The 18904-nt window shown below is 39.3% G+C and overlaps 1 pseudogene; it reads left to right on the plus strand.

Moving 5' to 3' along the window:
* The first annotated feature begins 16838 nt into the window (after positions 1 to 16838).
* Positions 16839 to 18640, plus strand: LOC139033138 (endogenous retrovirus group PABLB member 1 Env polyprotein-like; annotated as a pseudogene).
* The last annotated feature ends 264 nt before the right edge of the window (positions 18641 to 18904 follow it).

Genomic DNA, 18904 nt, shown 5'->3' on the forward strand with positions numbered 1-18904 from the left:
AGCATGCACAGCATTTCTCTGGGGAAGACTTCTAGTCCTGCAGTAGGCTCAGTAACTCTGTTGAGAAAGAAGGACATTGAAGAGAAACTTAGAAATTTCATTGAAGGTGAAGTTAGAAATTCCAGAGACAGACCTGACTCTGCATCTTTCTAAGACTTTAGACAAGTTAAATCTTTCTGCGCCTCAACTTCTCCAACTATAACATGAGCACTGCTAAACTTGATATTTGTATCTTTTCTGATCTTCAAAAATCAAACTATAATATACTTACAGTAACAAGTATAATAATGACAGCTACTATTTCTTAATCATTTGCTTTTCCAGGCACTGTACTAAACACTTAGTTCAGATTATTTCATTGGGTATCTACCATCTCCTAGGTAGGTATTTTGGTATTATTGTACTCACTCTAGTGTCTCTTTTGTAACTCTATTCTTCCTCATGCTTTTATTCTTTTTCTTTGTAGAACTTGCCACTACTTGGCAGATTGTATATTTATAATCTGTTGTCTGTCCTCCAATCTAGAATGTAAACACTATGAAGACATGTTTTCTACAATGTCCCCAGTGCCTAGAACAGTGACTAGCATATAATAGATACTCAATAAAGATTTTTCATGAATGAATTGCACAAGTCACCATTTTAAAAATGAGACGGAAGCCCAGAATAGTGAAATCAAGTTACCTGTATAGAGCTACCTAAATAAGATTCAAATGCATATCTGTGTCTCCAAAAATGATGTTGTTAAGCACAGTGTGCACGTACCTTGGGTTTGACTGAGCTGGAAGGAAGCAGTGGTGCAAAAAGGAAATCCACACAGGTCCTGCTCAAGAACATGCATACATACAAACCCATAAACCCATAAATACCATATACAAACATAGATGCATATACATAAGGACAAATACATATATACATGTGTATATATATATATGTGTGTGTGTGCTAAGCTGATTCAGTTGTGGTCAACTCTTTGTGGAACTATGGTCTGTAGCCCACCAAGATCCTCTGTCCAGACAAGAATACTGAAGTGTTTTGCCATGCCCTCCTTCAGGGGATCTTCCTGACCTAGGGATCAAACTGGCAACTCTTATGTCTCCTGCATTGGCAGGTGGGTTCTTTACCACTAGTACCACATCAATTCACTTCAGTTCAGTGGCTCAGTCATGTCCAACTATTTGAGACCCCATGGATTGCAGCACACCAGGCCACCCTGTCCCATCACCAACTCCTGGGGTTTACTCAAATTCACGTCTATGAGTCGGTGATGCCATCCAACCATCTCATCTTCTGTCGTCCTCTTCTCCTTCCACCTTCAAACCTTCCCAGCATCAGGGTCTTCTCAAATGAGTCAGTTATTCACATCAGGTGACCAAAGTCTTGGAGTTTAAGCTTCAGGGTCAGTGCTTCCAAGGAATATTCAGGACTGATTTCCTTTAGGATGGACTGGTTGGGTCTTGTAGTCCAAGGGACTCTCAAGAGTCTTCTCCAACACCACACTTCAAAAGGATCATCTTCGGTGCTCAGCTTTCTTCATAGTCCAACTCTCACATCCATACATGACTACTGAAAAACCATAGCCTTGACTAGATGGAACTTTATTGACAAAGTAATGTCTCTGCTTTTTAATATGCTAAGTTGGTCATAACTTTTCTTCCAAGGAGTAAGCATTTTTAATTTCATGGCTGCAGTCACCATCTGTGGTGATTTTGGAGCCCAAGTAAATAGTCTGTCACTATTTCCACTGTTTCCCAATCTATTTGCCATGAAGTGATGTAACCAGATGACATGATCTTAGTTTTCTGAATGTTGAGTTTTAAGCCAAATTTTTCAGTCTCCTCTTTCACTTTCATCAAGAGGCTCTTTTGTTCTTCACCTTCTGCCATAAAGGTCGTGTCATCTGCATATCTGAGGTTATTGTTATTTTTCCTGGGAATCTTGATTCCAGCTTGTGCTTCATCCAACCCAGCATTTCTCATGATGTACTCTGCATATAAGTTAAATAAGCAGAGTGACAATATACAGCCTTAATGTACTCCTTTCCTGATTTGGAACCAGTCTGTCTTTCCATGTCCAGTTCTATCTGTTGCTTCCTGACCTGCATACAGATTTCTCAAGAGGCAGGACAGGTGCTCTGGTATTCCTATCTCTTTCAGAATTTTCCAGAGTTTGCTGTGGCCCACATAGTCAAAGGCTTTGACATAGTAAATAAATCAGAAGTAGATGTTTTTCTGGAACTCTCTTGCTTTTTTGATGATCCAGTGGATGTTAGCAATTTGATCTCTGGTTCCTCTGCCTTTTCTAAATCCAGCTTGAACATCTGGAGCTTCATGGTTCATGTAATGTTAAAGCCTGGCTTGGAGAATTTTCAGCATTACTTTACTAGTGTGTGAGATGAGTGCAATTGCTTGGTAGTTTGAGCATTCTTTGGCATTGCCTTTCTTTGGGATTGGAATGAAAACTGACCTTTTCCAGTCCTGTGGCCACTGCTGAACTTTCCAAATTTGCTGGCATATTGAGAGCAGCACTTTCACAGCATCATCTTTTGTTATTTGAAATAGTTCAACTGGAATTCCATCACCTCCACTAGCTTTGTTCATAGTGATGCTCCCTAAGGCCTACTTGACTTTGCATTCCAGGATGTCTGGCTCTAGGTTGGTGATCACAATATCGTGATTTTCTGGTTTGTGTATAGTTCTTCTGTGTATTCTTGCCACCTTTTCTTAGTATCTTCTGTTTCTGTTAGGTCCATGACATTTCTGTCCTTTATTGTGCCCATCTTTGCATGAAATGTTCCCTTGGTATCTCTAATTTTCTTGAAGAGATCTCTAGTCTTTCCCAGTCTATTGTTTTCCTCTATTTCATTGCACTGATCGCTGAGGAAGGCTTTCTCATCACTCTTTGATACTCTGTGGAACTCTGCATTCAAATGGGCATGTCTTTCCTTTTCTCCTTTGCCTTTTGTTTCTCTTCTATTTACAACTATTTGTAAGGCCTCCTCAGACAACCACTTGGCCTTTTTGCATTTCTTTTCCTTGGGGATGGTCTTGATCCCTGCCTCCTGTACAATGTCAAGAATCTCCATCCATAGTTCCTCAGGCACTCTGTCTATCAGATCTAATCCCTTGAATCTATTTGCCACTTCCACTGTATAATCATAGGTGATTTGATTTAGGATGTACCTGAATGGTCTAGTGGTTTCCCTACTTTCCTCAATATAAGTCTGAATTTGGCAATAAGGAGTTCATGATCTGAGCCACAGTCAGTTCCCAGTCTTGTTTTTGCTGACCGTATAAAATTTCTCCATCTTTGGCTGCAAAGAATATAATCAATCTGATTTCAGTATTGACCATTGGTGGATGTTCATGTGTAGAGTTGTCTCTTGTGTTGTTGGAAGATGGTGTTTGCTATGACTAGTGCATTCTCTTGGCAAAACACTTAGCCTTTGCCTTGTTTCATTCTGCCCTCCAAGGCCAAATTTGTCTATGCTGCTGCTGCTGCTAAGTCGCTTCAGTCATGTCCGACTCTGTGCGATCCCATAGACAGCAACCGACCAGGCTCCCCCATCCCTGGGATTTTCCAGCCAAGAGTACTGGAGTGGGTTGCCATTGCCTTCTCCAAAATTTGCCTATTACTCCAGGTATTTCTTGACTTCCTACTTTTGCATTCCAGTCCCCTATAATGAAAATGACATCTTTTTTTGTTGTTAGTTCTAGAAGGTCTTGTAGGTCTTCATAGATCCATTCAACTTCAGTTTCTTCAGCATTACTGGTTGGGGCATAGACTTGGATTACTGTAATGTTGAATGGTTTTCCTTGGAAACGAACAGAGATCATTCTGTTGTTTTTGAGATTGCATCCAAGTACTGCATTTCAGACTCTTTTGTTGACTATCATGGCTACTCCATTTCTTCTAAGGAATTCTTGCCCACAGTGGTAGATATAATGGTCATCTGAGTTAAATTCACCCATTCCAGTCCATTTTAGTTTGCTGATTCTAAAATGTTAATGCTCACTCTTTGCCATCTCCTTTTTGACCACTTCCAATTTGCCTTGATCCATGGGTCTAACATTCCAGGTTCCAATGCAATATAAGTCTTTATAGCATCAGACTTTACTTCCATCACCAGTCACATCCACAACTGGGTGTTGTTTTTGCTTTGGCTCCATCTCTTCATTCTTTCTGGAGTTGTTTCTCCACTCTTCTCCCATAGCATGTTTGGCACCTACTGACCTGGGAAGTTCATCTTTCAGCGTCTTATCTTTTTGCCTTTTCATACTGTTTATGGGCTTCTCAAGGCAACAATACTGAAGTGATTTGTCATTCCCTTCTCCAGCAGACCACATTTTGTCAGAACTCTCCACCATGGCCCATCTGTCTTGGGTGGCCCTACATGGCATGGCTCATACTTTCATTGAGTTAGACAAGGCTGTGGTCCATGTGATCAGATTGGTTAGTTACCTGTGATTGTGGTTTTCAGTCTGTCTGCCCTTTGATTCAGAAGAGTAAGAGGCTTATGGAAGCTTCCTGATGGTAGAGACTGACTGAGGGGGAAATTGGGTCTTGTTCTGATAGGTGGGGCCATATTCAGTAAATCTTTAATTCAATTTTCTATAGATGGGTGGGGCTGTGCTCCTTCCCTGTTATTTGAGCTGAGGCCAAACTATGGTGGAGATAATGAAGATAATGGCAACCTCCTTCAAAAGGTCCCATGAATACATTGCTACACTCAGTGCCCCCAGCCCTGCAGCAGGCCACTATTGACCCACGTCTCCACCAGAGACTCCTGGACACTCACAGGCAAGTCTGGGTCAGTGTCTTGTGGGGTCCTGGTGCACACAAGGTTCTGTTTGTGCCCACCAATAGTTTGTTTCCCAGTCCTGTGTAAGTTCTGGCAGCTTCATGGTGAGGTTAATGGCGACCTCCTCCAAGAAGGCTTATGCCACACCCAGGCCTGCTGCACCCAGGTCCCTTGCCCCTGCAGCAGTCCACTGCTGACCCATAGAGTCTCTGTAGTGTCTCTGGGTCTTGGTGCACACAAGGTTTGGTTGAGCCCTCTGAGCATTTCTGGCGAGTATGGGGTTTGATTTTAAACATGATTTTGCGCCTCCTACTGTCTTGCTGGGGCTTCTCCTTTGTTCTTGGACATGGGGTGTCTCCTTACAGTTGTTTGAGCACTGTGCAGCCACCACTTCAGCACCTACTCTCTTGCTGGGGCTTCTTTGTCTTTGGACGTGGGGTATCTCTTCACAGTCGCTCCCGCACTACACAGCTAGCACCACATGGGAAGCCCCATCTATGTATGCATATATATGTATACATATGAGTATGTAATGACCATAAGCATAAATATTAATACATGGACACAAAACACATGAAATATACATGCAGACAAAAACAACATACAGACACATAAAACAGTCATATAGACGCATAAATATACACAGACGTACACATGGACACAAAAACAAGGGTTGAAACACAGACCCATGTGTTGTGCTGTTTGGTCAGTTACGTCCAACTGCTTGCGACCCTATGGATTGTAGTCTACCAGGCTTCTCTGTCCATGGAGATTCTCCAGGCAAGAATACTGGAGTGGGTTGCCATGTCCTCCTCCAGGGGATCTTTCCCACTCAGGGATTGTACCCATGTCTCCTGCAGCTTCTGCATTGCAGGCATATTCTTTACCACTGAGTTACCAGGGAAGCCATAAACCATAGGACAACCTAAAGACTTTCAACCCTTTCAAAAACAAGCATTGAAACACAGATCCATATATCTAAGCAAAACAGAAGACAACAGCAGAAGCATGTGCATACATATGCAAACACTCGCACACACATATAAAACATAACTCAAACATTAACCAAAGAAACATAAAAAAGGGGATTCATTTAAAAGTAAACTAACAACAGGCCTCACATACTAAATGATAAGGGAATGATAGAAATTTATTTGTACAGTGGGTATACAGAAATGGTAAAAATTTCTATGGACGTCACTGGTTTAAGACTTCTGAGAATAGCTGAAATGTGGACTGGAACCTGAGATTTTGATATCATTAGCTAGGCAAAGAGGATGGAGAAGGAATTATTGATTTCAGTCATAGAAAAAGCTTTGGAATCAAGCAAATCTGGGCTATAGTTTCAACTGTGCTTGATTCCAAAGCTCTTTCTATGACTGAACACCTAGAATAGAAAGGACAAGGGTATATAAGAGAATAAGAAGCCAAGCAAAATATTTCTGAAAAGCACAGAAGAATTATCAGACGTCTCTTGGAGCTAAGTAGGAGAAACCCAAAGTTCAAGAGGGAAAAACCATTTTGGAGTTGATATATCTGTACCTTAAATGTGGGTATGTTATAAACACACACACAAGACTAGATTCATTGATTGTATGTATGTACAAAGAATGCAAAGCAAACAAAAACATTAAAAATGAAGCAAGTATTAATATATGCCACCAGTTTTGTTTTTTTTTTTTTTTGGACTGAACAGCAAAAAGCAAAGTTTCTCTTGTTCTGATTCTTAAAGTGAAAGAAAAAAGGAAGTGAGACATATGTGCTGACTAAGTGGGTGAATGTGATGTATACACACTGTCCACATTTCATGCACTTGCTACTTCCATTCATTTTACCCACTGACTTGGAGAGTTGAGCAAGAAACCCTGACATCCTATTGTCTAGGAAGATCCCTGACAGTCTGGGCCTGCCAATCTTTCCCTTTAGTTCTGTTCAGTTCAGTTGCTCAGTTGTGTCTGACTCTTTGTGACTGCATGAACCACAACACAACAGGCCTCCCTGTCCATCACCAGCTCCCAGAGTTCTCAAACACATGTCCACTGAGTCGGTGATGCCATCCAACCATCTCATCCTCTGTCATCCCCTTCTCCTCCTGCCCTCAATCTTTCCCAGCATCAGGGTCTTTTCAAATGAGTCAGCTGTTTGCATCAGGTAGCAAAAGTACTGGAGTTTCACCACTCTCATGACCCCAATTCATTTCACTAAAATGTTTGATTACTGACTTGTGTCAGGTTTGTCTTAGGTTCCTTACATGGATTGTGTCCCTTATTTAACCCTAAACCTTAAGGTTATGAGGAAGGTACTAATTTTATTCATATTTTACAAATAATCAGGGCAAAATGTCTACATTGTGGAATGTAGATAGTTTTCTTGAGGCTTTATAGCTAATTTGAATCAGAGTTGGGAATTGAACCTATGCAGTCTGTAATCAGAGTCCATATTTTGAGTTATTCCTATCAATACTGTGTCTTGTACTATGAGGTTTTTTTTTTTAAAGTTTATTTATTTTTAACTGAAAGATAATTGCTTTACAATATTGTGTTGATTTCTGCTGTATTTTAACATGAATCAGGCATAGGTGTACATATGTGCCCTCCCTCCTGAATCTCTATAATTCTGGGCCCAGCCAAGGGCCTGGTATGTACCAGATGCTCAGTGTCTGATAGGTTTAAAAAAATTGAACATAGAAGGTGCTATAACTAAGAGTTTAAAATACTATAAAGTCATAGCAGAATGAGAATTAAATCCCCCAAAGATTAGGAAAGCTTTTGAGCAGAAGGTGGTGACATTTGAAATGAACTTTGAAGACATGATAGATCTTCTATAGGAAGAATTGGGGGGAATGGTGGTTTCTTCAAGCTCAAGTTCAGGGTGGAGCATGGCCACTTTTGCATGAATGAATGACTTCCTCTTCAGCACTTCTATCCTTGACTAACATGCTAGATTTTAGCCTTCAGATGTGAGAAGCTATTTTGCCTTCAGACAGGATTTGACCAATGACACACCAAAAGCTGCATAAATGCACATCACTTGATTACATTTCTACTGTGCCAAGCATAAGTTTACATTCCCTAAGCACACATCATCTGGAGGATATTAAGAAAATATCTGTACCTATGTTGGTAGGTAGAAACAAATAAGTCATTATTAAAATTTCATTAACAAATAGGACAATATACAGAGTCAGAAGATAGATTTATTTGTATCCTAAGTTTGGGAAATAGGGGAAGGGATAAAGAGTGACTGCTAATAGGTAAAGTTTTCTTTTGGGGGTTATGAAATATTCTAAAATTGATTATGATCATGATTATACTACTTTGTGAATATATTAAAATGATTAAATTGCATACTCTGGATAAGTAAACTTCATAGTTTGTAAAATATGTATCAATAAAGCTGTAAAAAAGTTCATTATAGTTTTGGAGAAATTTTTAAAACTCTAGGAAAAAAATTTATAATCTAATATTAAGCAATGAAGTGTAGTATGAAACTGTAAATAAGTTAGGATCTTAATTAGGTTAATTATATGATGTACTTGCCTATAATGATTCAAAAAATCTTTAAAGTTTTTTTTTAATTTTCCCATTTTTCCCAAAGATCATGTATTTTCTTTAATAATTTTTTTAAATTATATTAAGTGGAAAATAAACATCAGATATTAATATTTGCTTTTAGGTGGTGGGCTTAAATAAGTTTCCTTTTGTACTTGTTACTTTTCATAATTTTCTGAAATTAAAATGCATTATTTTAATAAACAGATTTTTAAAAAGTTATTAAAAAAACATAAGATACCCATTGTATATAATAATACCTACCAATAAATAAAAATGATTTGAGTTACAGCAGCTTTAAAGGTGGAGCCATTGTCACTCTGAGTTTAAGATTCTGCTCATATCATGAGAAGTCAGTACAGTAAGTTTTCACCCATTAGTACGTTTCAGGCACTAGCAAAACAATAGAGGCTACAGGCTGTTGGTGAGGCCCTTGGGGTTGCCTCATCACTCCCAAGGTCATACCTTTTCTTTCAGCAACAAACAGATTAAACTCTGACCCTGTGGGTAAGCTTAAAGCAGGAGCTTGTAAGAGAGCAGCTTGAAGAGTCTTAAAAGCCTTTTGAGTCTCTGGTGACCAAACCAGCTTTTCAGTCTTGGCCTGTTGTGTTTTAGTTAGAAATGTATATAAAAGCCAGGGAAGTTCCCCATAACCTGGAATCCAAATGTGGCAATAGACTGTAATGTCCAAGAATCCTCTTAGTAGTCTTAAAGTCATAGGTAGAGGATTATTTAGTATAGGTTTAACTCTAGAAAGCATCCTGCAAATCAATGACTGAAAAATATTTAGTTCATTCAGGAATTTCAGACAATAAAGTATAAGGGTTAGGCACTTATTATTCATATATCTTGAACAAGTCTCCACTAATCATTTGACTTTTTTACACCCAAGGTAAGAGTGTTGCATGGACTGTTACAGGGAATTAATAGCCCTTGTTCTTTTAAATTTTCAATGATGAGTTTTCACCCATCCTAAACCTCGGGCTTTAATGGATACTGCTTTTGATGTGGAAATAGGTGAGGGTCTTTGAACTTGATACCCATAGGAACAGCATTTTGTGCTCTACCCACAGTTTTTCCATCAGTCCATGCTCTAGGATTTACATTTTGTTCAATTAATGGGAGAAAGAGTAGGCTCCATATTCATGAGAACAGAGGCCTAAACCTTGCCCAGTATATCCCTCCTCAGAAGGAGTGAGGGAGACTCTGGCAAGATTAGAAACTTGTGAGTAAACAACACAGAGTCCAAGTTTCAGCTTAGAGGACAACTGAAATAACGTTTGGCTCCAAACAGCCCCATTATGGTAGTGGGTCAGGAGAAAAGTGAAACAGGGGCTTCACTGAGCACAGAAAAAGTTGTCCCAGTGTCCAAAAGGAAATCGGCTGATTGTTCCTCCCCCCCCTTTTTTTAAAACCCTTCCCCCAGGGAAAAAATTAACATTTTTCCTGGCCCCCAGGCCCTTGGATTTTTTTGGAAGCCCGAGGGGGCCCTAGACCGGTTTTCCATTTTATTATAATTGGGTTAAAAAAAAAACGAGGCGGGGGTTTTTGCGGGGTTTTGAGAAGCCTTTTGACGTCCCTTCGGACAAAAAGCAAATTAAAGAAACGCCCGTTTTTTTAAAAAACCCTAAAGGCCCCCAAATTCCCCGGGAAAGGTAAACGGGCAAACCCCGGGGGAAAAAATTTTAAACAAAAAAAAAAGGGGGGGAATAATTTGGGGGGAAAAATTACATCAAATGTTTTAAAACTTCGGGGACTTATAATGGAAAGCTTGCTGTGCTAGGGGTTAAAAAGGTTTGGGAAAGAGCTTGCGTAGGAAAAATAAAATTTTTAGCAATTTTGGGGCAAATTCCAAAAATAATACTTTGGGAAAAATAATACAAAACCTCCCGTAAAAACGGAAAAAAATTTTTTTTTTTTCCCTTTTGGTAAATTGGGGAAAGAGAGCCCCCTTGAACCGAGTTAGCGGGGGGAAATTTTTGGGAAAATGGCTATTTTTGTTTAAAAAAAAAATTTTACGGGAAAATTTTTTTTTAAAAAAATTTTTTTTTTTTTAAAAGGAGGCTTAAACTTAAAAAATTTTTTGGGGGGGTTTTTAAAAAATTGGGAAATAAACCAGGGTTAAAGTATTCCCCCCGATCCCCCCCCCCACCCCCCCAAAAATTTAAAAAACATTTTCTTTGGAAAAAATAAAACCCCCTTTTTATTCCACCTTAAAAAAATTAAAAACAAACAAAACAAAAAAATTTCCCCAAATTTTTTTTTAAAAAAAAAAAAAAAAAAATTTTACGAAAAAAAGAAAAAAGGGATATAAAAAAAAAAAAGGGGGGGGGAAAATAAAAAACCCACAAGAGGAAACTTTAAGGGAAAAGTTTTTTCTTTTTTTACATTTAAAAAATTACAGACAAAACCAACAAAAAAAAAACCCCTCCCTGAAAAAGGGGGAAACCCGCAAAGAGGCTAAGGATGCCGTAGGAAAGAAAGGATTTTTTCCCCCCTGGGGGTGGGAAAAAAACCCCCCCTTTTGTGGGGGTTTTTTCCTCTCCCTCCCTAATGGAAAATTTTAAAAAAACCTTTTAAAAACAATTTTCCTCCTTTATCCAAAACAAAACCCCAAAGGGGCCCCCATTAATCACTCACAAAGAAAATGTAAAACGAAAAAGAATAAAAAACAGGAAAAGACCAGGGGTTAAAGGAAAAAAACCCTATCCGCTTTTTTTTTTTTTGGGAAGAAAAACCGAAAAAGTCCCCCCCTTCCCCCAAAAAATTTGGATTTTTTCCAAAGGGGTTTTGCCCGTTGGCCCCCCTAAAAAATTTAAATTTTATTTAACAATAATTTCTTTTCGAAAATGGAAAGGGTTTTTTAAACTTTTTAAATGGGTCCCTTTTGGCCCCCCAAAATCCAAATTCTTACCTTTTTCCCCTTCTAGTTCTTTTTTTTTTTCCCCCCCCCTTTTTTAAAATTTTTTCAATCGCCAATTTTTCTTGCCTTCTTTTTTCTTTTTTTTTTTTTTTTAAAATTTTTGGTCTTTCTCGCAAAAATGGGGGGGGGCCCCCCCCCCCTTTTCCTAGAAAGTTTCTTTTTTTAAAACAAAAAAAAATTTTATTCCCCCTCTACAAATTCTTCTCCCCTTGTTCGTCTCCCCCGGACCCAAAAAACCCCCAAAAAAACCTTCCCCCCCTTTCCCGGGGGTTTTGGGGATCCTCGGCAATTTTTTGGTCCCCCTTTGTTTCCCTCCGTTTCCCCGCTTTTTTTACTCCCCCTTCTTCTTTGTTAAATCCCCCTCCGGCAGTAAAACCCCCTTTTTTTCCCTGGGTTCCCCCCCTTTGGCTTTGGGCCCTGTGGGGTTTATACCATTTCCAAACACGGGAACCAATGTTTTTTTAAACCCCCCAAAAAACCCCTTGGGCCAATTTTTTTCCCCCTTTTTTTCTCTCTTTGTTTCTCCTCCTTTTAAAATCTCCAACTTAAAAAAACTTCCTTGAAACCCCCTTTTCTCCGTCCTTCCCTGGTTCCCCTTTTTTTAAGGGGGGCCCTCCCCCACTAAATTTCGCTTCTCTCCCTCCCCCTTTTAAAAAAGGTTCTCGGTTCTGCAGGTTTTTTTTTTTTTCCGGCCGGGACCAAAAGGGCTTTAATTTCCCTTGGGGCTTCCTTTCTTTTTTTTCCCCAGGGGGTTTTGTAACCCCTCCCCCCCAAAACCCCGTAAAAATTTCCCCCCAATTAAAAGTTTTCATTTTTTTCCGTTCAGGGGGGCTAAAAAGGGTAAAGGTTTAAAGGGTCCTTTTTTCCCCTTTTCCCCCCCCCCCTTGGTAAAACCCAAATGTCCCTCCCTTCAAAAAAGGCCAAGGTCCAAGAAAAAAAATTTATGTTTGAAACCCCCCTCTAAAAAACCCTCCTTTTTTCGCCTTTTTTTCTCTCTTCTAGCTAAAAATTCCATCCTCCTTTAATTTTAAAAAAATTTGGGTTTTTTTCCCCATTTTTTAAAAAAAAAACCTTTTTTCCTTTTTAAATTTTCCCCCCCCCAAAAAAGGGGGGCCCCCCCAAATTAAATCTCTTTTAAAATTTCTTTTTACTTTCCCTTCGAAAAACCCAAAATTAAAAAACCCCTTTTCCCCCTTTTCCCTAAAAATATCCCTTTTTTATTTTGTAAAACTTTCCCCCCCCCGCCCTTTCCAACTTTCCCCAAACCCCCGGGCCCCTTTTTCCCCCCCTTTTTTTCCAAAAAACCCCAAAATTTCCCCACTCTCCTTTAAAAACCCCGCTCTTAACTCAAAAATCCCCAAAAAAACGGGGCAGGAGGAAAAAATGGGTTTTTTTTCCCAAATTTTTAAATTAAAGAGCCAAAACTGGGGGGGGCAGACTTCATACCTTTTCCCATAATAAGGGGGAGAAAAAGCAAAAGTTTTAAAACCCTTTTCCCTTATCGAGATAAAGAACAAAAGACTGAGAAACTATTTGGGCCCAAAAAATAAAAGGAAAAAGGGTTTTCTCAATAAATTAATTGGGGTTATTTTTATCGGGACAAATTAAACCCCGTCAAAGGCCGAATTTGAGGGGGTTTTTTGGGGATAAAGGCTTTTAAAAATTGAGAAAAAGGGGACAGAAACCCTTCCCCCCCTTTTTTGGGAAGGCGCCCCCCCTTTAAAAAAAGGGCTTAAAATAAAAAAAAAAGGGAAGAGTTCTTTGCAAAATTTTTAAAGCCAGCATCGTTCCAAAAGCCTTAAACATAAAAACGGGCAAAAAAAAAAGAAAAAAAAAAAGGTCAAAAATTTTTCCCTAAAGACTGAGGGAACCCTTAAAATATGGTTGCCAAAAGAAAAAAGGGAAAAAAAATTTTAAAAATTTTTTTTAAAAGGGCCCAATTTCCCGGTTATAAAAAAAGGGGGGCCCAAATAGTTTTAATAATCGTTAAAAACCCGGCAATTTTAAAGAAAAGGGAAAAAAAAAAAAGGGGAAAAAAAAAAACAAAAACTCTCGAAAGGGGTATAAAAGGTTTAAAACCCAAAAAAAGAAGGGACCCAGGGAAAAGGCAGGGCTTGCTTTTGTTTGGGGAAAAGGGAACACTGGGGAAAATTGCCCCAGAACAAGGCCCCCCCTTGGTTAAGGGAAACCCCGGAAAGAACTGCCCCCCCCCGTGGTCTCAGGGGGACATAAAACCCAAAGAAAAAGGCCCGGGGGTCCCCCAAAAGTCCCCCCCTAAACACCTGAAAGCCCCGGGGAAAAGGGGGCCAATCTTAACCTTTTAAATAGGGGGGTTTTCTGTTTCTAAACCCCGGGGATTTTCCCCCATTTCCTAGGGAACCTGGCCCCCCCCAAAAAAAATTTTCCCATTATTTCTTTAAAAGGGGAAACTTTTAAATTTAAACCAGATTTTTTCCCAAAACCCCCCCTTTGGGGGGGGAAATTTCGGGTACCCCCGGTTTTTCAGGGACCCCCTTTTCCCCCTTTTTAAAAAAAATTGAATCTTAGAGTAGGGGCTAAATGAAAAACTGTGGGTCAGCACAAAATGCTTTTCCTGAGTTGTCAAGCTAAAAAGCCCCACACTTATTCCCACAAAAGAAGCATATCCACTAAAACCTGAGTTAAAAAAGGGTTAAACCCTCTTTGAAAATTAAAAAAAAACCGGAACTGTTACCCCCCCTCCAAAAAACCCTTTTTTGGGTAAAAAAAAACAAATGGTAAAAAAATTATTTAAATTTTACAAATAATAAATGAGCGTGTTTCTTACCCCCCGGGGAACCTTTTAAACTCTATTGTCTGAAATTCCAAAAAAAAAAAAAAAAAAGAAAAAATTTTTTTAAAAATGTTTTAAAAATCTTTCTTTTTCCCTTTAAAAACCCCCCCACCACCCAAAGCCCCCAGAACCCTATTTTTTTTCCCCCAGAGATTTCGAGACAGTCCTCACTTATTTAAAAAGTTTGTCACAGGATCTACAAAATTTAATAGCTCGAAGCGAAGTTTTACAATATGTACATAAATTTTTTGCTCTGTGCTGAGACAAAAAAAGTTTTTCCCAAGCCTCAAAGATTTCTTAAACTTTCTGCCCGGGGTTTTTTCCCAAGGAAAAAGGAGCTTTGTCAACAACTGTTAGATATCTGGGCCTAATCATATCAGAAGGGACTAGGGCCCAAAAGGCCTGAAAATTTAAACCTAAAAACCATCCCCCCCTATGACTTTAAGGCAATTGAGAAGTTTTTTTGAGAATCACAGGCTACGTCGTTTTAATTTCCCAGCTATGGGGAAAAATTTTCCCCCTTTATATAAACTTTAGCTAAAACCAACGGGGCCCAAATCGACAAACTGGTTTGGTCTCCAGATACTCAAAAGGCTTTTAAGGTTCTTCAGACTGCTCTCCTACAAGCTCCGGCTTTGTGTTTGCCCACAGGGTCAAAATTTAACTTGTTTGTCACTGAAAGAAAAGGTATGGCCTTGGGAGTTTTGACACAACCCCGAGGGCCTCATCAGCAACCTACTGCATATCTAAACAAAAAATTAGATGTAATTACACGTGGGTGGCCCCACTGCCTAAGATTAATTAGAGCCACGGCTTTATTAGCACCTAAAGCTTTAAAAATAATTAACGGACAAAACCTTACTGTACTGACTTCTTATGATGGGAGTGAAATCTTAAAGTCTAAGGTTAATATTTAGATGACAGACAAGAGGCTTTTTAAATGTCAGTCATTGTTGTTAAAAGGACCAGTAACTAAGCTTAAAGTTTGTGAAAATTCAAACCCTGCCACCTTCCTTCCTGAGAAGGAAAATGAAACACCTGGTCACGATTGTTCCCAATTTTTAACTTTAAACTATACAGCTCGAGAAGATCTAATGGATATCCCATTAGACAATCCTGACATGAAAATATTTACAGATGACAGGTCTTTTGTTCGAGATAGAAAGCGTAAAGCAGGTTAGGCTGTGGTGACTGCTGAACAGGTTTTGGAAGCAAAATCTCTCCCCCAGGGAACCAGTGCCCAGTTAGTGGAGCTTGTGGCCCTGACCCGAGCTCTAGAGTTAAACAAAGGGCAACGGGTGAATATTTACACTGATTCTAAGTATGCTTATTTGACTTTACATGCTCATGCTGCAATATGGAAAAAACGACAGTTTAAAACAGCAACAGGAGAACCTACTAAACATTTCAGAGAGATCGAGAGACTTTTAACTGCTATCTATTGTTCTAAAAAAGTAGTGGTTATACATTACAAAAGACACAGCAGGGATGAGAGTAAAGTAGCTGCCGGTAACCTGTTAACTGACTTTCAAGCCAAAAAAGCGGCACTTTACGAAACCCCCTCCCTACAGACGCCTTTGATTTAAACAGGTCCTATAGAACAGAAAAAACCACAATATACTGAGGAAGAATTAAAAAGATATGAGAAAAGAAGAACAAAGATTACTGATAAAAGATGGTTACAGTCCGAAGATAGACGATTAATAATTCCTGAAAATGCTCAGTAAAAAATTCTTAAGGGTTTACATCAGAGTTTTCATTTGGGTGTAGAAAGTACTTACCAGATGGCTTCTCGTTTGTTTAAAGGTAAAAATGTAATGAAAACTTTAAAAAACATCAAACGGTGTGAGGTTTGTCAGAAAAATAACCCAAAGACTGAAAAGCTAGCCAAATCTGGGTTACAACGAAAGGGAAAGTATCCTAGAGAGGACTGGGAAATTGATTTTACTCATATGCCAAAAGCTAATAGATATTCTTGCTTAAAAGTTTGGGTAGATACTTTTACTAGATAGATTGAGGCTTTTCACTGTCGTAGGGAACAAGCTAAGGAGGTTATAAAGATTTTAATCCATAAAATTATCCCCAGGTTTGGGCTGCCACAGAGCCTTCAGAGTGACAATGGCTCCACCTTTAAAGCTGCTGTAACTCAGGGGGTGTCTAAAGCTCTAGAAATATAGTATCACTTACACTGTTCCTGGAGACCCCAATCCTCAAGAAAGGTTGAAAAAGCTAATGACATTATCAAAAAACATCTGCACAAATTAACTCAAAAAACGCAGGACAACTGGATTAAAGTCCTACCCATAGCTTTAATGAGGGCTCAAACTGCCCCCAAAAAAGAGGGGCTGTCCCCCTTTAAATGTATTTATGAAAGGCCTTTCTTACGCATAGACATTGTTATAGACCCTGAAGCCTTAGAGTTAACTAATTATGTAACTCAGCTCTCAGCTTTTCAACAGGCGTTAACAGAACTCCGGGAGACGACTCCTGACCCAGCCTCTGAATCCAACAAGCCTCTATTTGAGCCAGGAACTGAGGTCCTTATAAAAACATTGGGATCTGGGGACTCATCCCTCGAGCCCCTCTGGAAAGGCCCTTACCAGGTTATTCTTTCTTCTTCCACAGCTGTCAAAGTGCCAGAAATTAATTCATGGGTACATCACACTCGAGTCAAGAGGTGACACCCTGAAAAGAACTAAGTGATGTCATTTTATGTTTTTACTTTCTATGCTCTGACTTTGTATGTTTCAGATGGGACTGATAATCTATGTGAGCCTACTTCTGCTGACTCCAGAAATCCTGAGTCTGCCGTTTGATCCTCAAGACAATGCCTTCCTGTCCTGGGCTCACTCCTATGCTACATTCCACAATCGGTCTAACTGCTGGGTCTGCGGAGCACTCCCCACTTCATCAGTGGAAGCTTTCCGTGGTGGACATCTCCACTTCAAAGAAAAGACTTTCTCCAAGTCTACAAATACCTTTGACAACAATCACATGTGATGCCTCTTCTTCGTCTGATGATATCTAACAACCCTAGAATGGACTGGTGTAATACTCTGTACCTTAACTATAGACATAATGTAACTTTTAATTTTGATTATACACTGTATCAGTTTAATGACTATTTTGCTGCACATAAGACCAATAAGTCTAGATCTGATGGTTTTTTACCTGATGTTTATCAAATATGAGATGAGGTTATTTGGCTAACTCCTGAAAAAAGACGTCTAATATCTACTACCCCTATATGCTAGAAACAAACAGAGCCATCCCCCAAAGTTAGCCAACAACTTAATTACAATGATTAAAAACAATTGGGATTTTTGCCTCAAGAAATATGTAACGTAATCATTCCCGTGTTTTCCAACCCCAGTTCAAGACCTCCCTTTGTCTGGCCAGACACTAATTGAGACTGGATATCTCAGTCACGCTGGCTTGCTCCAAACGAAACTTATTAGATATGTGGCTCTTACCTATGGGCTTGGCTTCCCCCTGGTTGGATAGGGAGATGCACCCTGGGTCTAACATTTACTCATGGCTTTATATTTTCAGATCTTCCAGAAAAGCCTGCTAATTTACCTCACCTTAAAACTCAGTGGACAAGGTCTATATTTCACTGGTATGATTATCTGGCTACAGTATTTGTTCCCTCTTTGGGAACTACAGATGTTATGCGACGAGTAGATGCTTTGATTAATTTTACTCAACAGATGTTACAAGATTCTCAAAAAACTATTTCAGCTCTTAATGCTGAACAAACACAAATTAAAAAGGTAGTTTTACAAAACAGATTGGCTTTAAATATTCTGACAGCTGCACAAGGAAGAACTTGTGCCATCATTCATACTCAATGCTGCACATATATACCTGATATGAACATTAATGTTACTCATTTTACTAAACACATAAACAAGATGATTGGGGCCATGGATACTCCTAAAGCCTCTATTGTCTCACTTTGAGAGACGTTAACTAGTTCCCCATGGTGAAAATCTATCTTAATTACAATAATTCTGATTATTTTGTTTTTGCTGTTTGCTCCCTGCATCTGTAACTGTATAACTAGATTTGTTTCTAGTCACATAAAAGCTTTTAAGTTACAAATGGTTGCTCAAACTCCTGCTATCACTGCAGCTTCTCCCGACTACTATTTGGTGCCCCTAGATCAGACATCCTCACTATGAAGATTAGGAGAATATGTTGCCTCACCAATTTAGGGACAACGCCCCTTGTCAGCTGGAAAACAGTTATAGAAGGAGAACGACGCCCCTTTTCCCTAGGCAACATAATTCTCCTAAAAGAAAAGGGGGGAATGAGAGAGTAACAGGCAGGAAGGCCAGGGGTCTCCAAATGGAAAAAAAGAGGCTGCAGGTGCCAGACATTTTTCTCTCTCTTAAGCGGCAGGAAGAAACAAACCAGCGATTTGTCTTTCCTTCTCTACACAAATTTAAAAGGAATCTTAAAGTGCTGTGTTGCCATGACACCTGGTCTCACCTGAAGCTAACTACTCTCAAACCTTGAGTTAACCAATACATTTCTTTTTCGTATGGAAATGTTGTCTTAAGATATGTTAATGAACCCCAGACTCCAACTTCAAGTTGGTTCCACCAAATGGCCTAACTTACTTACTCAGGTATTGTTCCCCTAATCTATGTAAATGAAACTATTTGTTGGTATTCTGCCCTTCTACAAGATCCAAGTCAATCGCCAGGGATGAATTATCTGGTGCCATTCTAAATTTTATGACATTCTCTTCATTAACAGACTGTGAGTGACTATATAACATACAGCTAAAGACTAGGAGGGGGGTACTCTTT

This window comes from Odocoileus virginianus, chromosome X (assembly GCF_023699985.2).
Source record: "Odocoileus virginianus isolate 20LAN1187 ecotype Illinois chromosome X, Ovbor_1.2, whole genome shotgun sequence".
NCBI lineage: Eukaryota > Metazoa > Chordata > Mammalia > Artiodactyla > Cervidae > Odocoileus > Odocoileus virginianus.